Here is an 18,513-nt window from a genome sequence, read left to right as displayed (position 1 = left end):
CAGGCCAATGGGTGCAGAGTCTCCGTGATCCAGGTCTGCAGGAAGATGGTAAGGCGCCACGCCCTCAGGATTTTCTGCTAACCGTAGAGTCCAAGCAACCAGGAAGGTGGAGAGGTGAAGAGGGAAGGAGGGAGGGAGAGTGAGAGAAAGAGAGAGAGAGAGAGAGGTTTTCAGTCTCTCTTATACAAAAAGGCCACACAACCAGGCGGCATCATCAGGCTGTGACCTGATTAGCAGGTTGGCCTCCACCTCTACTTCTATGCAGGCACCATCACGTTGACATAAAAGCTAACCATCACACATACTCAAGTGTACATCTAGATCTATCAAAAGGTTTGTGGGAAAATTCCACTATCTTTTAATTCCAATTTTTTCCCACTAACTTAAAAAAACTCCTTCATACAAAAATGCATACATACATGTATGTGAGAGAGTAAACTAGCAATACTTCTACTAATGTTCCAGTTTATATACACATGGGTTTGCTCCAAACAAAATATTTTTAAACATGTCTCTGTGGTCAACAGATTTCTGCAGAAGACTTCCCTCAGTAATCCAGTCGTGTTAGTGTCATTTTGGTTACTTAAAAAACAACAAACAAGGCCTATCAAAACGGTGGCTTCCAATAGGATCTACGGGACCAATTAAATTCAAGGCAGAGGGATCAGTTCAAAAGGTTATGGTGAAAGTGTAATTATTTTTTTTAATTTGGTAGAAATTCTCAAATGAAATAGACCATCATGGAGGCTTATCATTAAAGTTTTATGAAAATTGAAAACTGTATTATGAAGAAAACATGCAGGAAAGTTCCTCTAAGGAGTTTACCCCTCACATCATGACAATGTGTCTACTCATTCTTCAAGGTAGTATGGCCTGTCATATGGGAATCGCACTAGGAAACCTTACCTCATCCACCTTACCGTCCTCATCTTGCCCCTGCAGACTCCCTTTTATTTTCAAATTCAAAGAATGTTTCAAAGGAACATGACTTGTGTTCCTCAAGACTGCCCAGATGTCCATTGCGCTGTAAACTGAACAGTGCAGGATTCTTTAGAAGAGTTTGAGTGAGGAAAGTGCCACCTTTGAAAGTGTGTAGCCAGAGATGGAGAAGCAAGAACTTCCATTTTTATTCAATAAAGTTTTCCATGATTTTTCAAGAATATGTTTAACTTATTCTTGTATAACCTAATGGAATTTCATAAATATCATTCAAACGTATGATTTCTATTTATTTTAGCTAATTGTTTTCTGATTTTATCTTTCATTTTAAGAAAATAATTAATGCCCATTTTAAACCTATTCTCTCCTGTTTGCTCAATGCCTGCTTTGAGCTCAGCACTCATGGAATTGAAAGTTTTTATGCCCAGGCATTTTATCAGATCAAGGGTTTCAAAAATATTTATTATAAAAGTAATTTATTCTCTATTTTTTGAAACATCAAGCATTTCAGGTATCTATTAAATAAAAATGGGAAGCTTTCCCTCATTTCCTCTTAAGCTTACTTCTCAGAGGCAATAACCATCCTCCTCCTTCATTTCCTAGTTTTTGATTTTGGTTGTTGGTAGCATGCTACCCTCGTTTCTGATGGCCTTGTTGTAAGACACTGGAGAGTTGGCCTCTGACCCATGCTGACCCCTTGCACATTGCAGTGATATGCCACCCCATCTTGTGCTGCCTTGGTCATGGCTTGTGGATAGGACTATTATTATGTTCCATAGGTTTCCATTGGCTGATTTGAGAAGCCTTTCTCCTAGTTCACTTTATCCTGGAAGCTCCACTAAAACCTTCCCAGCATCATAGCAACATGCAAGCCTCCCCTAAGCTAGTGGCTGCTGACGAGGTGTAATATCAATCAATCTATTCAAATCATGCTGAGCTTCAGTTTCCTTTTGTACAAAACCTAGTTTGCAATATTTTATAATATTTTTTGTGATTATTAAATAGAACGACATCAAGAAAGCACTAAGCACCTGGCATGTGGTAGGTACTTAGTAAGTAGAACAACTAGTATTATAATTATGGTTTCCAGGAGCAATCTCTGCCCATAACAAAGCACTCAGGTAAGGCTTTGCATGATACCACCACCAGGCAGTATTGCTCACCTGATATCTTTTCATATTAAACCTATTGGTACATCAGCAATCGCAAACAAGGTGCAACCATCACAGAAAATGTTAGGAATAAAGTTTTCTGATTAAATTTTCACAAATAACGACAATTATAAATAGGTCAAGCTACATACAGGTAAGTTTCCTGGGACAGAGAAACCTCTACTACTCAAGGATATAACAAAATACCATACGTATAGTCCATCGCTTTAGTGAACATAATCCATTTTAGTTTATCTGTCTGTATTTAGAAGTATTTCTCATTGGCATGGTACAAGGTCTGCAAGTTTTAAAGTATTATGTTGATTTTTTTCTTTTCCTTTCTTTTTATTGTGAACTGGGTGAAGGTTTACAGAGCAGATCAATTTCCCATTTAACAATTGCTAGATACTTTATTTCATCTCTTTGTGTATTAGTCTGGGTGGGACTGAGAAACAAACTCAGAGAGACTAATAAGTTTGTAAGAAAGAGCTTTATAGAAATAATAAGTGTACATTAAGAAAACATCCCAACCCAGTCTAGATCAAGCCCATAAGTCGGATATTAGTCCATATGTCTGATACCAATCTATAAAGTCCTCTTCAGACTCAGGAAACACATCCAATGACGCTGAATGCAGGCAGATCACAGGCCAGTGGGTGGGGAGTCTTGTGGATCCAGTTGCATTGTAAGCATCTCAGTGCTGGCTGGGGTCTCCACTTGGCTTCTCCAGCTCAGGGCACAAGCTTAGCTTCGTGTGTCTTGTCAGCTTCAATGTCTCCCAGGGAGTAAGCATGTGTTCTGCTTCCAATGAGCTATTTATCTCCTTAGCGACTTCAAATGAGGTCATCAAGCTGTGACCTGATTGATAGACCAAAGTCCACCCCTTCACTCTTTCGTCTGAAATTGACAGCAGATTCTGTAACTACCTCACTTTGACTGCAGTCCCCATAATGAAACATCTCTTTTTTTAATTTTAAAATAAAAAAACATTTTATTAGGGACTCATACAACCCTTATCACAATCCATACATACATCAATCTCTTATCTGACTTTCTTCCCATATTTCTTCATTCTCTGAAACATTAGTTCCCAACACCTTCCTCAAAGTCACCCTCTACTCTTGTTCTTCTGACCTAAACTCTGTGATTACATTGACACATACATGAACATAAAAACCCCCCACAAAAAACATACTCATTTTATTTTGAGTGGATTAGTTTCTGTTTATTTCCTTGGTATATCTTAGAGTATAGTTGTTTATCATTTACAATCCTGATACCTCCCAGGGTTCTCAGATCCACCACAGATGAGGAGAGCCCTTAATGACAGGTTCATTCAGGTTGTGGTTATATTTTGTGGGTCTTTGTGTCAGGAGACAGAAGTCCTGGTGACACATGGTTAAGCACTTGGCTGGCAACTGAAAAATCAGTGGCTCAAACCCACCAGAAGGTCCACGGGCAAAGATGCCAAAGTCGGCTTCACTAAAGGTTTACAGCCTCGGGAACCCCTTCCATCTGCTCTCCTCGGTCCTTAGGTTCTCCATGAGTTGAAATGGACTCTGTAGCAATTGTAGCAATCAGCTTTTACTTTTATTATCATAATTATTTTGTATGAGGAGCACTAGCCCAGTGTTGAACATGGTCTGAGTCCCATAACTGTGCCGAATCAATAGATAGATAGATTATCGAATGCTCCTTAGCCTTATAATGCCTGAAGTTTTAGTTTCAGGAACAATTTTTTGTTTTTATTCTTTACTTTCATAGTTATCACTATATATTAATATATACATTCAATATAGGGTTAAGATATACAATGTTCTGAAACTGTTGTGGCTAATTTTTGTAAATTAGAATTTTAAGAGATGGAAGGATTGCTGTTTTAAATGATGCTGAGGCAAATACATCAGAAAGTATTCTTTTTTAAATTGAATACAAAAAAAAGAATCCATGAAAATCACTTTTTAATTTAATTGATTATGAAGAGCATAAATCAGCATGAATATTGTGCATAAGAATTAGGTTTAATTCATGGGTCACATAACCCCACAGCCCAATAATAGAACTTGATTACTAATTGTAGTGTCCAGCTTGAGGAATGGATATCTTCCACACAATCTTGGATTTATTGCATACTCTCCTTTGCTTTTGTAATGACTGAATACAAACAACTTTAAGGACATTCAAAATACAACTTGGTTCGACTACCAGAGCAACAATCCAGAGACTTTCCTGCTGTAATTGGTGTCAGTGCAGAGTTTAGTCAGTCTAAATAGGTACATTATTTGCGCTTACGCACTGGTGAGATTATTAGTATGTATATAAATCTATTGTTCCTTCAGAGTTACTGCCCTGAATGAACCCCAAACAAAGGGATGCTACCCGTGATGTGTTCCACATAGTTCTTTGCTTTCCTTTTTGCTTCGAGGGTTGAGGTCATTCTGAGCATAGTCATCTTGCTGCAGAATTATCTAGCGATAGCAATTGAACCCATTCTAACTAGCTTCGCCGAGCGGGACTTCAGTTGGAAGGACACGGGCATGCTTCTTGTGTATCTCAAAGACAGGAAGAGCTGCAGTGCCTTGCTGTGGCAGACCCAGCGCCTAGGCTGTCAGGTTCTGGCACCAAGCCAAGCTTCTCTTTCCCTTGGCTACTTCTTAGATGCGCATTCTTACTGGACCTGCCACATTTGCTTCAATTTCCCATCGCTCACTGAAAAAGGCTTCGTTCTGCTTTACTTGGTCCAACACAGCTCTCTAGCTTATTATTTATTTCTTTGTGTAGGTTCTATTAAAATTTAAATTATAGAAATAGGTGGGTGGCTATCGATTCATAACCTGTTTTAGTGTAAATCTTGATTAAAAGAAAACATAAACATAGATACATTCAGATACATTTAAAAATGATTACAATTATAAAATAGAAAAAAGATCAAAAGACAAAAGGCTGCACAGTAATTTATAACCCGTCTGCCCAGAGCAACGACTCTTCCATTTCCTGTATGTCCCTTTAGAAACAGTCTAGTCTGAGGTGGCAACGACAGAGACCACTAGCCACAGACCACTGAAACAAGTGCTTCTTCAGTGGGTAGTCTGAAATGACATGTACTGTCTGTCTAGGGAGTTCTGACGGCACACCGGCTACACCCTGGGCTACGATCTGCAGGGTTGGCAGTTGGAAATTACAACCACAGTCTGGAAAACTCAGCTTGTATCGCATCTTCTAGGGTAGCTATGACTCAATGGTCCATCTAAAAATGATACATTGGGAAACCTTAACACACAAAAAGAACGTGGACTGACGTGGAGCTGTGCTGTTGTTCGCTGCTGTGCAGTCCGTTCAAAGGTTCGGAGAACCTCAGTGCGACGGAATGAAACGCTGCCATTCCTGCGCCATCCTCGCAATTGTCCTTCTGCTCAAGCTCAGTGTTGCAAGTGTTGCGTCAATTCCTTTCCTTGAGGGTCTCCCTAGTTTTGCTGCCTTTCCAAGCATGAGATCCCGCTCCAGAGACGGGTCTCTCCGGATAGGATTTTTGTATGTGAGAGGATGCCTCACCACCCTCTCTTCTAAGGAGCATGCCAGCTGTCCTGCATCCAAGAGAGATCTGTTTGTTCTTTTGGCTGCCCATGCTGCTTTCAATATTCTCCACATGCACCTCAATTCTAACAAGTCGAGTCTTCCTTGGTCTTCCATATTCAAAATCCAACTTTCACGAGCAGATCCGGTTATTGAAAGTACCACCATTGGGCAGGTGCACTTCAGTCCTCAAACGGACACACTCTTCAATATTGTAATAGGTCTTGTGCAGCAGATTTATCCAATGCAATGCATCATAAGGTTTCTTGACTGTCACCTCCATGAGCATTGATCATAGGTCTAAGCAGATGAAATGCTTGGCATCAATCCCTCCTAAGTTGGTCCAGTTGTGAGGCTGTTTCTTGTCTTGACATTGTGTTGTAATCCACAGTGAAGGCTGCGTCCTGTGTTCTCCCTCAGCCAATGCTCTAAGTCCGCCTCCCTTTCAGCAAGCAAGGTGGGGCCATTTGCAAAGCACAGGTTGTTAGTAAGCATTCCTCTGATTTATCTTAATGCTGCATTCTTCCTCCTATAATCGTTTCTCAGATTAATTGCTCCGCAGCCTGAATTAAATAAGTATAGCGACAGGCTAAAACCCTGACGCACACCTTTTCTGATTTTACAGCATGCACTATTCCCTGCTTCTGCTCACACAGCTGTCTCTTGATCCACATACAGGTTCCACATGGGCACAATAAGCTGCACTGGAATTCTCTTTCTTCTCCAGGCTGTCCATCGTTTGCTATGATCCACACAGTTGAAGGCCTTTGCACAGTCAATAAACAGGTAAGCATCTTTGGGGTATTTTCTGTTTTCAGCTATCATCCATCTAACATCAGCATCGAGATGCCTTGCTTTATATCCTCTTCTGAATACTGCCTGAGTTTCTGACAGCTTCTTACTGACTGAAGCTGCAGCAATTCTGGAAAGATCTTCAGCCAGACATTTATTTGCGCACAATATTAATGATATCCTTCTCTGATTTACTCATTCAACCCCCCCCGTCTTTTTTGGAACGGGTACAAATATGAATCTCTTTCGGTTTGCCAAGTAGCTGTCTTCCAAATTTCTTGGCATACAGCAGTGAGTGCTTCCAGTGCTTCATCAACTTGACACATTTCCATTGGCAGCCTGTCAATTATTGGAGCCTGGTGTGGGGCTAATGCTTTCAGTGCAGTGTGTTTTTTTTCCCCCTCCAGTACCACTGGCTTTTGATCATTTGCTACCTCTTGAAATGGTTGAATGTTGACCAGTTATTTTTAGCACAGCAACTCTGTGTCTTTCTTCTATCATTTTTTAATGCTTACTGCATCATTCAATATTTTGCTCATAGAATTTTTCAATATTGCAACTCAAGGTTTGATTTATTTTCCCCTCTTGAGATTTCAGTTTAAGATATGCCAAGTGCATTTTCTTTTTGGTTTTCTATCTCCAGCTGTTTGCACTTTTCATTATAATATTTGACTTTGCTTTCTCAAGATACTGCTTGAAATGTTCTGTTCAGCTCTTTCGCTTGATCATTTCTTCCATTTGCTTTAGCCTTTCTGTGATGAAGAATGGTTGAGTCTCTTTGGACATGCAGTTTGATGTTTCCTTTCTTTCCTGTTTTCTTAATGATCTTTTGCTTTTGTCACATATGCTTTTCATGCGCTCCCACGCCTCCTCGGGTCTTCTTTCATGAGTGTTCAACGAGTCAAAGATGTCTTAAGTTGCTCTCAAAATTCAGGTGGGATCTACTCAAGGTCACATTTTATTTCCCGTGGGCTTGCTTTAATATTCTTCAACTTGAACTGTCCCGGTGGCATAGATGTTATGCAGTGGGCTGCGATCTCCACGTTGAAATCACCAGCTGCTCCACGGAAGAATGATGGGGCTTTCTACTCTTATAAACAGAGTCTTGGAAACTCACAAGGGCAGTTCTACCCTGTCTTATAGGGTCGCTATAAGTTTTATTTGACCTGTACCTACATATGAGCAATTGATGTTCCATTCCACAGTTGGCCTCTGGCCTTTTTTTTTTGACTGCTGATATTGAACTTCTCCATCATCTCTTCCTACGCATGTAGTCAATTTGATTTCTGTGCATTCCATTTTTTGAAGTTCATGTGTACAGTTGCTGTTTTGATGTTGTTAAAAGGTATTTGTGATGAAGAAGTCACTGGTCTTGGAAAATTCTATCAAGCTATCTCTAGCTTCATTTGTTATCACCAAGGTCCTGTTTTCCAACTGCTTTTCCTTCCTCTTTATTACAACGTTTGCATTCTAATCATCAATAATTATCAATGTATCTGGATTGCATGTTTGATCAATTTTAGCGTGAAGAAGTTGGTAGAATTCTTCAATTTCTTTGCCACTATTTTTAGTGGTTGTAGTATACATTTGAAAAAAAAGGTTTTATTAACTACATTCTCTTATAGCCACATAGATATTAGCTTGTCACAGACAGCATCATACTCGAGGATAGATCTTGAACTATCCTCTTTGAGGATGAATGCAACACCATTCCCTTTGAATTTGTCATGCTCACAATAGTAAACCTTGATCATCTTTTTAGAAAAGTCCAATACCAGCCCATTTCAGCTCACTAATGCCTACGATATAGAACTTTATGTATTTTACTTCACTTTTGATGGCTTCCAATTTTCCTAGATTCATGCTTTGTACATTCCAAGTGTACTGATAGCTGTTCACAGCTGCTTCTTTTCCTTTTGAGAAGTGGAAGAACCAAAGCCTTCCTACATTCATATATTTGTGATGGACTTGACTTTGAGGCAACAGCTCTTACCTAGGCATATTTTGAGTTCCTTCCAACCTGAGGGGCTTATGTTGTCTCTACAGGTTCGCCCATCCTTGGTTTTATATATCAAAAAATAATAGAAAAACACATCACAAAGACCCAAAAAAACCTACCCACAATGACAAAAAACAACTGAGGTTAACCCCAATATGAAAAAACACCCCACATAATATATTAAAAACCAGATCAAGGCCAAAGTGTGTCATAGGGGAGATCAAGTGACAAGGTCTTTACCATTCAAGTCAGATTTATAATTTCAATCTACGATGGTCATCTCTCCCATGCTCTCTGTCTGGTAACCAGGTTATTCCCATCCCTCAGTTATAGTTGGAGGGATATCACCAGTCTCATTCCCTGTGTAGATTCTGCACATGTATTTTGGGCTTCCACTGCTATCCATCCATAGCCTTTTGCACACCAGACTCTCACAATTTAAGCTCTGATACCATTCCCTCCTTTGGATTTGGATTATAAAATCTTGGATCATGGATGTTGGTGTGCTTCTTCCATAAGGACTTAGTTTATGTCTCACTTAAATGGCTACTTATTTGGAAGCCAGCTGTAAGATCCCAGGTGCTATTCTTTGTGATAGCCAGGCACCATCTAATTTCTTTACTACAATTTTCTATAGCACCTATATACTCGGTGTTTTCTTCCTGAGAGTGGGTAACAAGGAAAGCCATGTTGTAAGAACGAATTGTTCTAGATTGGAACTAGGATTAAGTGAGAGCTCAAAATCCATCTCTGATACTATTGAAAAAAATTTTATCTGCTTCTGGTTCATCTTTGTTATTTTATGGTAGAGAATCTTATTGACCATCTCTCTGGAGCATAAGGATCTTCTGTTCATAGTGCCATTAATTAGTCCATGGTACGAGCTTTAAAATGCTATGGAGAAAGGGAGATTGAGCAAGTGTAGGCTAACTACACGTTTCAATTCCTGTATTATTGGACATTGCACCCTGACTCTTCAAGGCACACAACATGCTCCAGAGGCCACGCCAGAGGAATCCAACTTGGAAACCCCACTAGGTGAGCCAGGCTCTACCTCAAACACACCTGGAACACCCTTGAGGACTTAAGAATGAAATTCCATGGTGGGTGAAGAAGCAGAAGACAGTTCTACCAAGAGTACTGAACTGTCGGCAGGTGAACTCACATGCACTTACTACTTGAAAGCCATGCTCTCTGTATTAAGATACGAGGCAATTGAAAATACAATGGCTCAGGTCACATGCACCTTAGTCCTCAAATAATATCCTTAATTTCAATACACTAAAGAAGTCACGTACAGCAGATTTACCTAAATCGATACATCTTTTGGTCTCTTGACTGATGCTTCCATAAGCATGGGTTGTGGATCCAGGCAAGATAAAATCCTTGACAACGTCAACCTTTTCTCCATCTATCATGATGTTACTTGCTGGTCCAGTTGTGAGGATTTTGGTCTTCTTTCCATTGAGTTGTAAGGCATTGTGAAGGCTGAAATCCGTGATCATTATCAGCAAGTGCTTCAAGTCTTCCTCTCTTTTAGCAAGGAAGGCTGTGCCATCTATATATCGCAGGTGGTTAATAAGCCTTCCTCCAATTCTGATGCCACATTCTTCTTCATATAATCTAGCTTATTTGATGAGTTGCTCAGCATACAGATTGAACAAGTATTGTGAGAGAGCACAACCCTGGCACATACCTTTCCTGATTTTAAACCATGCAGTATTCCCTTGTTCTGTTCTCACAACTGCCTCTTGATCCAAGTACACAGTTCTGCATGAGCACAATGAAGTATTCTGGAATTCCCATCCTTCACAAGTTTATTGTGGTCCACACAGTTGAGCATCTTTGAGCATCTTTGCCTAGACAAGAAAACACAAGTAGACATCTTCCTGGGATTCTCTGCTCTGAGCCAAGGTGCGCCTAACATCAGCAATGATCTGCCTTGTTACACATTTCTTCTGAATCTGGCCAGAATCTCTGGAAGCTCCTTGCCAATGGACTGCTGCAATCTTTGTGGGATGATTTTCAGAAATTTTTTACTTTCCTGAGCTATCTATGTTACTGTTCTATAGTTTGAACACTGTTGGGTCACCTTTCTTTGGAATAGGCCCAAATATGGATCTCTTCCACTCAATTGGCCAAGTAGCTATTTTTCACATTTCCTGGTGATGCCTAAGAGCTCACTTCCCCACAGTGGCATTGCCGGAATAAAGCACGCCCTAGTTGCACCTCGAGGCAGTACTCCAGGGAGCATCGCCATTTGGTTCAAGTTGATTCCCACGTCTATCTACTACAGGCTTAGGTTCTTGACAATCATGGTAAGGATATATTTTTCCATTAAGACTTTGGATCAGGTCTGACTGAGGAGTAGCTAGGAATTCTATCTTTGTCTCTGGAAGCCAGTCCCTAATAGACAATGTCCTTAAGCATGGTGACTGACAAATTCAGCATCTTTAGTCCTTTAATCACCCAGAACCTCTCTGAAACCCTTTCATAGACAATTGTCTTTTGGAATTGGTGAAGCTTCAAAGGAATTATTCCTTTTTCTTTTTTTGACCGGGCTGTTTTGTTTATTTAAAGGGAAAACAATCGACGCTTCTCAATCATTTTAAATGAAAACAAAGCAAAACAATCATGGTGTGAACATGCTACTTACTATAGGCCAAAACTGAAGAAAAACAAAGTGACCATGTCCAGGTGTAGAGGTCAAGAGAGAAACCTTGGCCTGGGCCAAGGGAAGATTCAAGTAAGCCCTCTTTTTGCAGCCCAGTGGCAGAGAGTCTTATATTCAGGTTGCTAAAGGGAGAATGTCACAACTGAGCTGACCTTGACTCCATTCTCCAAAGCAGCAAGGCATCTTGATGGCTCATCTTCCTGCACATGTTTTGTTTGGCGGCAAGACTTAAGTTGTTCCATATGAAAAAACAGGGGAGGTTGCAATCAAAGGAAAATTTACCCTCAACAGTCAGAGAGATACTTGAGCCAACACATCACCAAATTCACATTGGGGAGAAGTCCATCCCCAAATTTTGCACAGGGACAAGAGGCAGGGAGGTTAGGCAGCCCATCCCCACAGCTTCCTTCCTTCCTTTTTCTGTGGGGCACAAGGCAGTTTGCCGAGAAGCCCCCCGACATTGGTCCTGTGTGCCAAGGAAGGTGAACAGAGGCCAAGGCGGAGGCCCATCCTTTCCAGATGCATTTGGTCCGTGAGCCGTCAGCATCCTATTCCCACCATGAGCCTCTGGAATCAGATAGAGCGCTCTTCCGGGGTCAGCACGCACACTCATGTCCGTCTTTCAGTTATGTCTCCTTGGCTTAGCCACTCCTGTGGATTTACTGCACTGAGCACGCACACCTCAGATGACTGCCTCTCTGGCGGCAGGGCCACGCGGTTCACATCAGGACACTGAAGACAGGGGCAGTGGCAAGCTCTTGGATTGCTCCTTTTCCTGACTCCCCGCTGCTGCCATCGGTAGGTGATGCTTTCTCATGTGCACATTCCTGCTCTCTCTCCTGAGTGAACCACCACATGGTTGTGGAGGCTAGAATATTCAGCCACGGAGCGGCCACACCCCTGGGCTTCACAGAGAAGCGGCTTCTCTCCTGTGAGGATGCGTGTGTCGGTGGTCCTTCAGGTTTCCAGCTGTAGTGAACTGCTCACCACAGCTGGCCTCCGGCCACATACAGGGCTTCTCCCCATTGCAGAAGCATGTGCACCTTTAGCGTCTGCAGCCCATAGAAGAATGTCCCACACCCTTGGCAGGGCACATCATTTCGGCGAGTTTTGAGGTGGTATGTGAAGTGAGCTGGCCGCACAAAGGCCGGGTCCCAGCCTTCCACTGCACACTGGAGCTTCTCCTCCACTTGAGGGAGGGCCCAGTCGTTGGGTTGCCCATCCCCAGAACCAAGGTAGACAATTTCCCCATTGCTGTTGGGATTTGCATTCTTTGCTACTTGTGCATGAGTAGCAGCTATCAAATGGTCATGGGCCAACTCTTGGACCTGGAGGCACCCTGGAATGCTGCCGTCTGTGCTCATCCTGGAGAGGAAATCATTTCCTGAATCCTCTGTCTCATCTTGTAAAAACACTAAGTGCTCCGCTGAAGAGCCCAGACCTGCTCTGATGAGGCTAAGAAAAATAAAAGATGTGCTGTGGATCTTGCAACAAAGCTAGGAGAATTGAGTTGACATAATCCCCAGGGACATCTGTACAGTCGGATCCCTCGTCCCCTCTGTCTGGACCCACATTCACCTGAAGGCTTCTCAACACAGCCGAGAAAGGCATCTCTTTGGAACAGTAGTATGATGTGAAGGATCATCTGTAACATTAGCCGGCTGCACTCTGAAGCCCCAGTCACCGGAAGGAGGGATGAGCAAGTAATCTTTAGCTTCTGATTCTACCAGCCCCTGACCCAATGGGATAGAGGTATATTGAACACACTGTATCAGGAGCTCTGGTTGGGATTCTAACTCATCGGATAACGTTGCTTCAGCTTCCAAATTCTGTAGCTGTACAGGGGACACGCGGAAATTTAACACAGAGTCCATAGCACCTTCCTATTCGGCTCATGTTTCTCCAGGGAATGCTAGGTTCTTCCAGGGAGATACTGTGCTAGGTGGTATATCAATATAGCCTTGTCCTGGGCAGTGGCCATCTGTCCATCGGTCCTGGATTCCATCCACACACAGCGTCTTCTGCCTCCTACCCATTGGCCTGTGATCTTCATGCGTTCTGTGTCAGTGCATGTGTCACCTGTGTCTCAAGAGGAATTTATAGACAGGTATTGGACATAGGGGCTGATGTCGGACTTATGGACTTGGTCTGAATTGGGCTGGGATTTTTACTCAATATACAATTGCTCTTTTATTTAGAACTCTTTCTTATGTACATATGAGTGTCTATGAATTCCTTTCTCTAGTCAACCTGAACTAACACAATCACTGTTGGAAAAGATGACTCACAGGACATTGTTTATGCAGGAAGATTTGGTCACTTTGAAGTTTGGTATACTTCAAGATTTGGTAATTTTACCAAGAACTAGTTACACATCTTAATAGAATTTTTTATTATATAATATTTTTATTGATATTTCTTACTCATTCTAGTATATCCCTGTTCTTCTCATACCCTTTTGTTGTTCAATCCCATCGGGGGGGAGGGGCTTATACAATCATTAGTGCTATCTACTGACCTCTACTCCTTTGCCCCATCCCCTCTCTCACTTCCCATTCCCTTGGGGCACTATTACTCCTGTCCCTGTCTCAGAGAGGTTGTCTATCTTGACTACCATGACCAAGTGATCTTAAATATACAAATGAACATATGCAAATGTAACATGTTTAATGAGGTATATCACATAAACACCTTAATAGTAAGGGGAGAAAATATTAAAGAACTAGAGGATAGCCATGTGGTTCACCAGTGTCATACCATACACTGGATTGTCATACATATCCTCCGTTCATGTATCCCTTCTGAGAGGGACTGTCCAATTGTCTTGATTGGAATTTTGGGTTTTCACTACAGCCACTTCCCTTCATATTGATTTAGTTTTGTGGGTTTGTTTTTGTAACTTCTGATACCGCTTCTCATTGACACCTCGTGATCATACAGGCTGGTGTACTTCTTCCATGTGGGCTTTGTTGCTTCCCTGCTAGATGTCCCCTTGTTGAACTACAAGCCCTTAGGACCACAGATGCTGTATCTTTCAATTGCCTGGCCCCATCGTCTTTCTTCATCACATTTGCTATGTATCTATTTTGTCTTCAACTATTGTGTCAGGGAGGTACGTATCATAAAATGATGCACTATTAGAATAAACCATTCTTGTACTGAGGTAAGAGTTAAGTAGAGGCCCAAAGTCCATCTGTTTCCTTGTTATGTTTATCTCTCTGTCTCTCTGTCTCTCTGTCTGTCTCTCTCTCTCTCTCTCTCTCTCTCTCTCTCTCTCTATATATATATATATATATATATATATATATATATATATATACACACACACACATACACATACACACATATTCACATATATTTACATATCTGTTTGTTTTTTCTTCTAGAAAAAAATTTTTTTCCTCTTACCCCACTATTATGTTTGCCTATTGTTCACCTCTCAGTAATTCCTCTCAGATCAATTTGATTGATCAATGTGACCAGAGAAGCTACACACTCCTTGTGGTCCTATAAGAAATGAAGCCCTCATTCCACGTAGTGCTTTTGAGAGATATAAGACGATAGTGGCTCAGCCAAAATTTTGGCTTGATCTAGAATTGAGGTCTAGATATAGAATTTAGAATTCAGTTAGACTTTTATGACAATATTCACACATCGTTTAAATAGTAGTTGTGTCCATCAAAAGAATTCCCGAGAGGAAAACTAATGATCTTCTGCAGTCGCTCAATAGACTGTGCTGTGTCAGGGAAATGGAACGCTTGTATCAGCACAAGGCACTTTTCCAGAGCCTCACTGGAGATTTGTGCTCTCACATGGTGTGATGGTCATAGATTATGTCAACGAGCCAGTCCTGGGGAAGGATAGGGGTAGTGCCTAACCTGTCAATTGAGTCACAATCTATTGACACCGCCTTGGGGGTGTGGCATGAGAGAGAGAGAGAGAGAGAGAGAGAATGAGCAGAGCGTAACTCTTGTTGAACCTTTGCCTTCTCTCAGAGCTGGCTCTTGCATCTGTTTTTCAGTTAGTCTGTTGTGTTGACTGCCCATCCCAGGAGCCAGTGGTGGAGTACCAGCAGTGGATCCATTGGGATGACTTTGGATTTATATTATCTCTGCATCTGCCAGTCTGTTGCACGTCCCACCCCTCCCTTCCCCCAATATCGTCTTTGTCATTATGCTCCCTGTTTATTATCTTGACAAGGAGAAGCTTGACTTGAACCAGACTGGACTTAACTATTTCTACAAACAACTGTATAAGCCATTTATTGATACAAATATCTACACATACAAACATTTTGCTCCTCTAGAGAAGCCAACCTTTCTTGAGCTGTTGTCAGCCCTGTAGTCCTTTCTGTGCCTTAGCAGCTCCGTGCAGAGACATCATCCTCCAGGCTCGGTGTGCCAATATGGAGTCTTCCCTTTCTTTTTCCTTCTTGGTTTGCTTCCATGTGGGCGTGGTAGGACAACCCTCCCTACAATCTATAGGTTTAGTGTTGTCCTCTGTAGCACATACTGCTAGGGAGGGGGTCAGTTTGGTTCTGATTGGGGCGGCCCTGTAACCCACTCTGTTCCTATGTTGCTCCACATGGCTACATTGTCCTTGATGTTTGGTGCGCTGTAGTGCGTTTGCATGCACACTCCCAATACTATGGAGACATAGCCTCTCCTCCTGGGTGAGTTAGTGTCCTGCTTCCCCATGCCATCATCTCCCTCCCCACCTTTTTTCTCCCTCTCCCCCTGCCCTTTAGCCTTCTTCGTGTTGGAATAACATGTACCTCCTTAGGTTTGGTCTGATCCCTACCCGACTGCCTGTACCTCAACCTGTGTAGTGTGAGATAAGTGACTTTTCTTCTATACCTACTGTGCCGATTATACTTACCTCAGGGGACTCTTGTTGTCCTTCTCCTTTTGTGATTGGTTGACTTCACTAAGCATTATTTTCTCCAACTCTTCCCATGAAATGATGTGCTGATCATCAGTGCTTTTTAGTGATGCAGATTACTCCATTGTGTGTATGTGACAGTTTTTATTTTTAATCCACTAGTCCATTGATGGAAATTTAGGTTGTTTCCAATTCTTTGTAATGGTGAATTGTGCTGCAATAAGCATTGGCGCGCAGACAACTGGTCATGGTTTACTTCTTTCCTTTTCTGGGAATATGCCCAAGAGAAGGGTAGCTGGGTCATAGGTAGCTCAAGTTCCATTTGCTTTACATATTGCCAGATGGCTTTCCACAGAGGCTGTACACGTCTACACCACCACCAGCAGTGGAGGGGAGTTCCTATCTCACCACATCCTGTCCAACATTGGTGGCTCTCTGATTTTCTAAGTAGGGCTATCCTCAAAGGTCTTAGATGGTATCTCATGGTTGCTTTAATTTGCACTTCTCTGATGGCTGAAGATCAGAAGCATTTTCTCATGTTTATTGGCCATTTGGGTCTCCACTGTAGTTAAACTTCTTTTTAGGTCTTTTGCCTACTTCCTCAGGGGGTTTAACTGTTTTCTACTTTTTTGCAGGCTAGGAGGGTATTGTGCATTTTAGTAATAAGCCCTTTGTCTGTTGTGTCATTGCTAAAAATCCTCTTCCCGTCTGTGAGTTCTCTTGTAACTCTCTTGGTGAAGTCTTTGAATTCACACAAGTGTTTTATCCTTACTATATCCCACTTGTTGATTTCAGGTTCACCTGTGTGTGCACACTTTCATATTGCAGTTAGTCTATATATTCTCTGAGCCAATGCTTTTCAGTTTGTCCCAGTTTGTTGTGGAGCTTCGGGGATTTTCAATGCATAGAATGATGTCATCTCCAAATAGCGATAGTTTCACTTCTTCCTCTCCCATTTGTATACCTTTAATGTCCTTTCACTGTCTTATGTTGTTACCTAGGACCTCCAGTGTGATGTGGAATAGAAGTTGGGATAAAGGGCATCCTTGTTTGATCCTGTTTTCTTTCTTTCTTTTTTTTAAGGATCTTAAAAATTTTTTAAAAATCATTGTATTAGGGGCTCCTTTAACTCTTATCACAATCCACACATACATCAATTGTGTAAAGCACATTTGTACATTCGTTGCCCTCATCGTTCTCAAAACATTTGCTCTACACTTAAGCCCTTGGCTCAGCTCATCATTTCCCCCCCTCCCTCGTGAACCCTTGATAATTTATAAATTATTATTTTGTCATATCTTACACTGTCCGGCGTCTCCCTTCACCCACTTTTCTGTTGTCCATCCCCCAGGGAGAAGTTTATATGTCAATTCTTGTAATTGGTTCTCCCTGGTCAACTTTTACAGTGGGATTGTTTGCGTCTTTTCTCCATTGACTATGATATTGACTTTTCATACATAGCTTGACTTTTCATAGATAGTTTGTATTAACTTGAGGAACTTTTCTTCCATTCCTATCTTGTTGAGTGTCTTAATAAGGAATGGGTCTTGGATGCTGTCAAATGCTTTCTCAGCATGTATTGATTATATCATGTGATTCTTATCCTTTTTCTTATCAATGTGGTGCATTACGTTTATAAATTTTCAATGTTGAACCATCTCTGCATCCCTGGATTGAATCCCACCTGATCATGATTGATGATATATTTTATATACTTTTGTATTCTATTGACCAATAATTTGCTAAGGATTTTTGCATCTATGTTCATTAGAGATATCGGTCTGCAGTTTTCTATTCCTGTGGGATCCTTGTCCTGTTTGGGTATCAAAGGTATACTGGCTTCATAGAATACGTTTGGGAGTTTGCTATCTTTTGCTTTGGAATAATTTGTGGAGGATCGGTGTCAGCTCTTCCCCCAAGGCTTGGAAGAATTCTCCTGTGAAGCCTTCTGGTCTGGGAGCTTGGTTTCTTGATAGCCATATCTATGTCTTCCTTTACTATGGGTCTGTTGATCTTCTTAACCACTATCTGGAATAATCTATGGAGGGAATTCCATTGTGATTGCCCCTGTTTCATCTCTCACCCTGGCTATTGATGTTTGCTCCTTCTTTTTCTTGGTTAGGCTTGACAGCGATATGTCGATTCTGTTGATCCTTTCAACAAACTAGCTTTTTACTGCACTGATATTTGCATTATTCTCTTGTCTTTCCTCTCGTTTAACTCTGCCCTACGTTTTATTATGTATTTTCTTTTGCTATTGGAGGGGTTGTTCTGTTGACTGTTCTACCTGCTGGAGATTTTATGATAGCATTTCATCCTCGCATCCTTTATCATATATACACTGTTTGCTATCAAGCTACCTTTAGTTACTGCTGTTGCTGTATTCCTCATGCTTTGGTTTCCTAAACTGCTCTCTAATCTGGGCCAGTACCCATTTGTACCAAAGATCATCATTCATCCTCTAATAGTTTGCCCTTGTTTTCCTGGTTATCTTTTTATTGATC

General features: G+C 41.5%; 1 pseudogene; it reads right to left on the bottom strand.

Annotated features, from left to right (window-relative positions):
* Positions 1 to 11,737: 11,737 nt before the first annotated feature.
* On the bottom strand, positions 11,738 to 13,002 carry LOC142427695 (zinc finger protein 410 pseudogene; annotated as a pseudogene).
* Positions 13,003 to 18,513: the final 5,511 nt, after the last annotated feature.

This window comes from Tenrec ecaudatus, chromosome 15 (genome assembly GCF_050624435.1).
Source record: "Tenrec ecaudatus isolate mTenEca1 chromosome 15, mTenEca1.hap1, whole genome shotgun sequence".
NCBI classification, from domain to species: Eukaryota; Metazoa; Chordata; class Mammalia; order Afrosoricida; family Tenrecidae; genus Tenrec; species Tenrec ecaudatus.
This window is presented reverse-complemented; position numbering and strand designations above follow the sequence as displayed.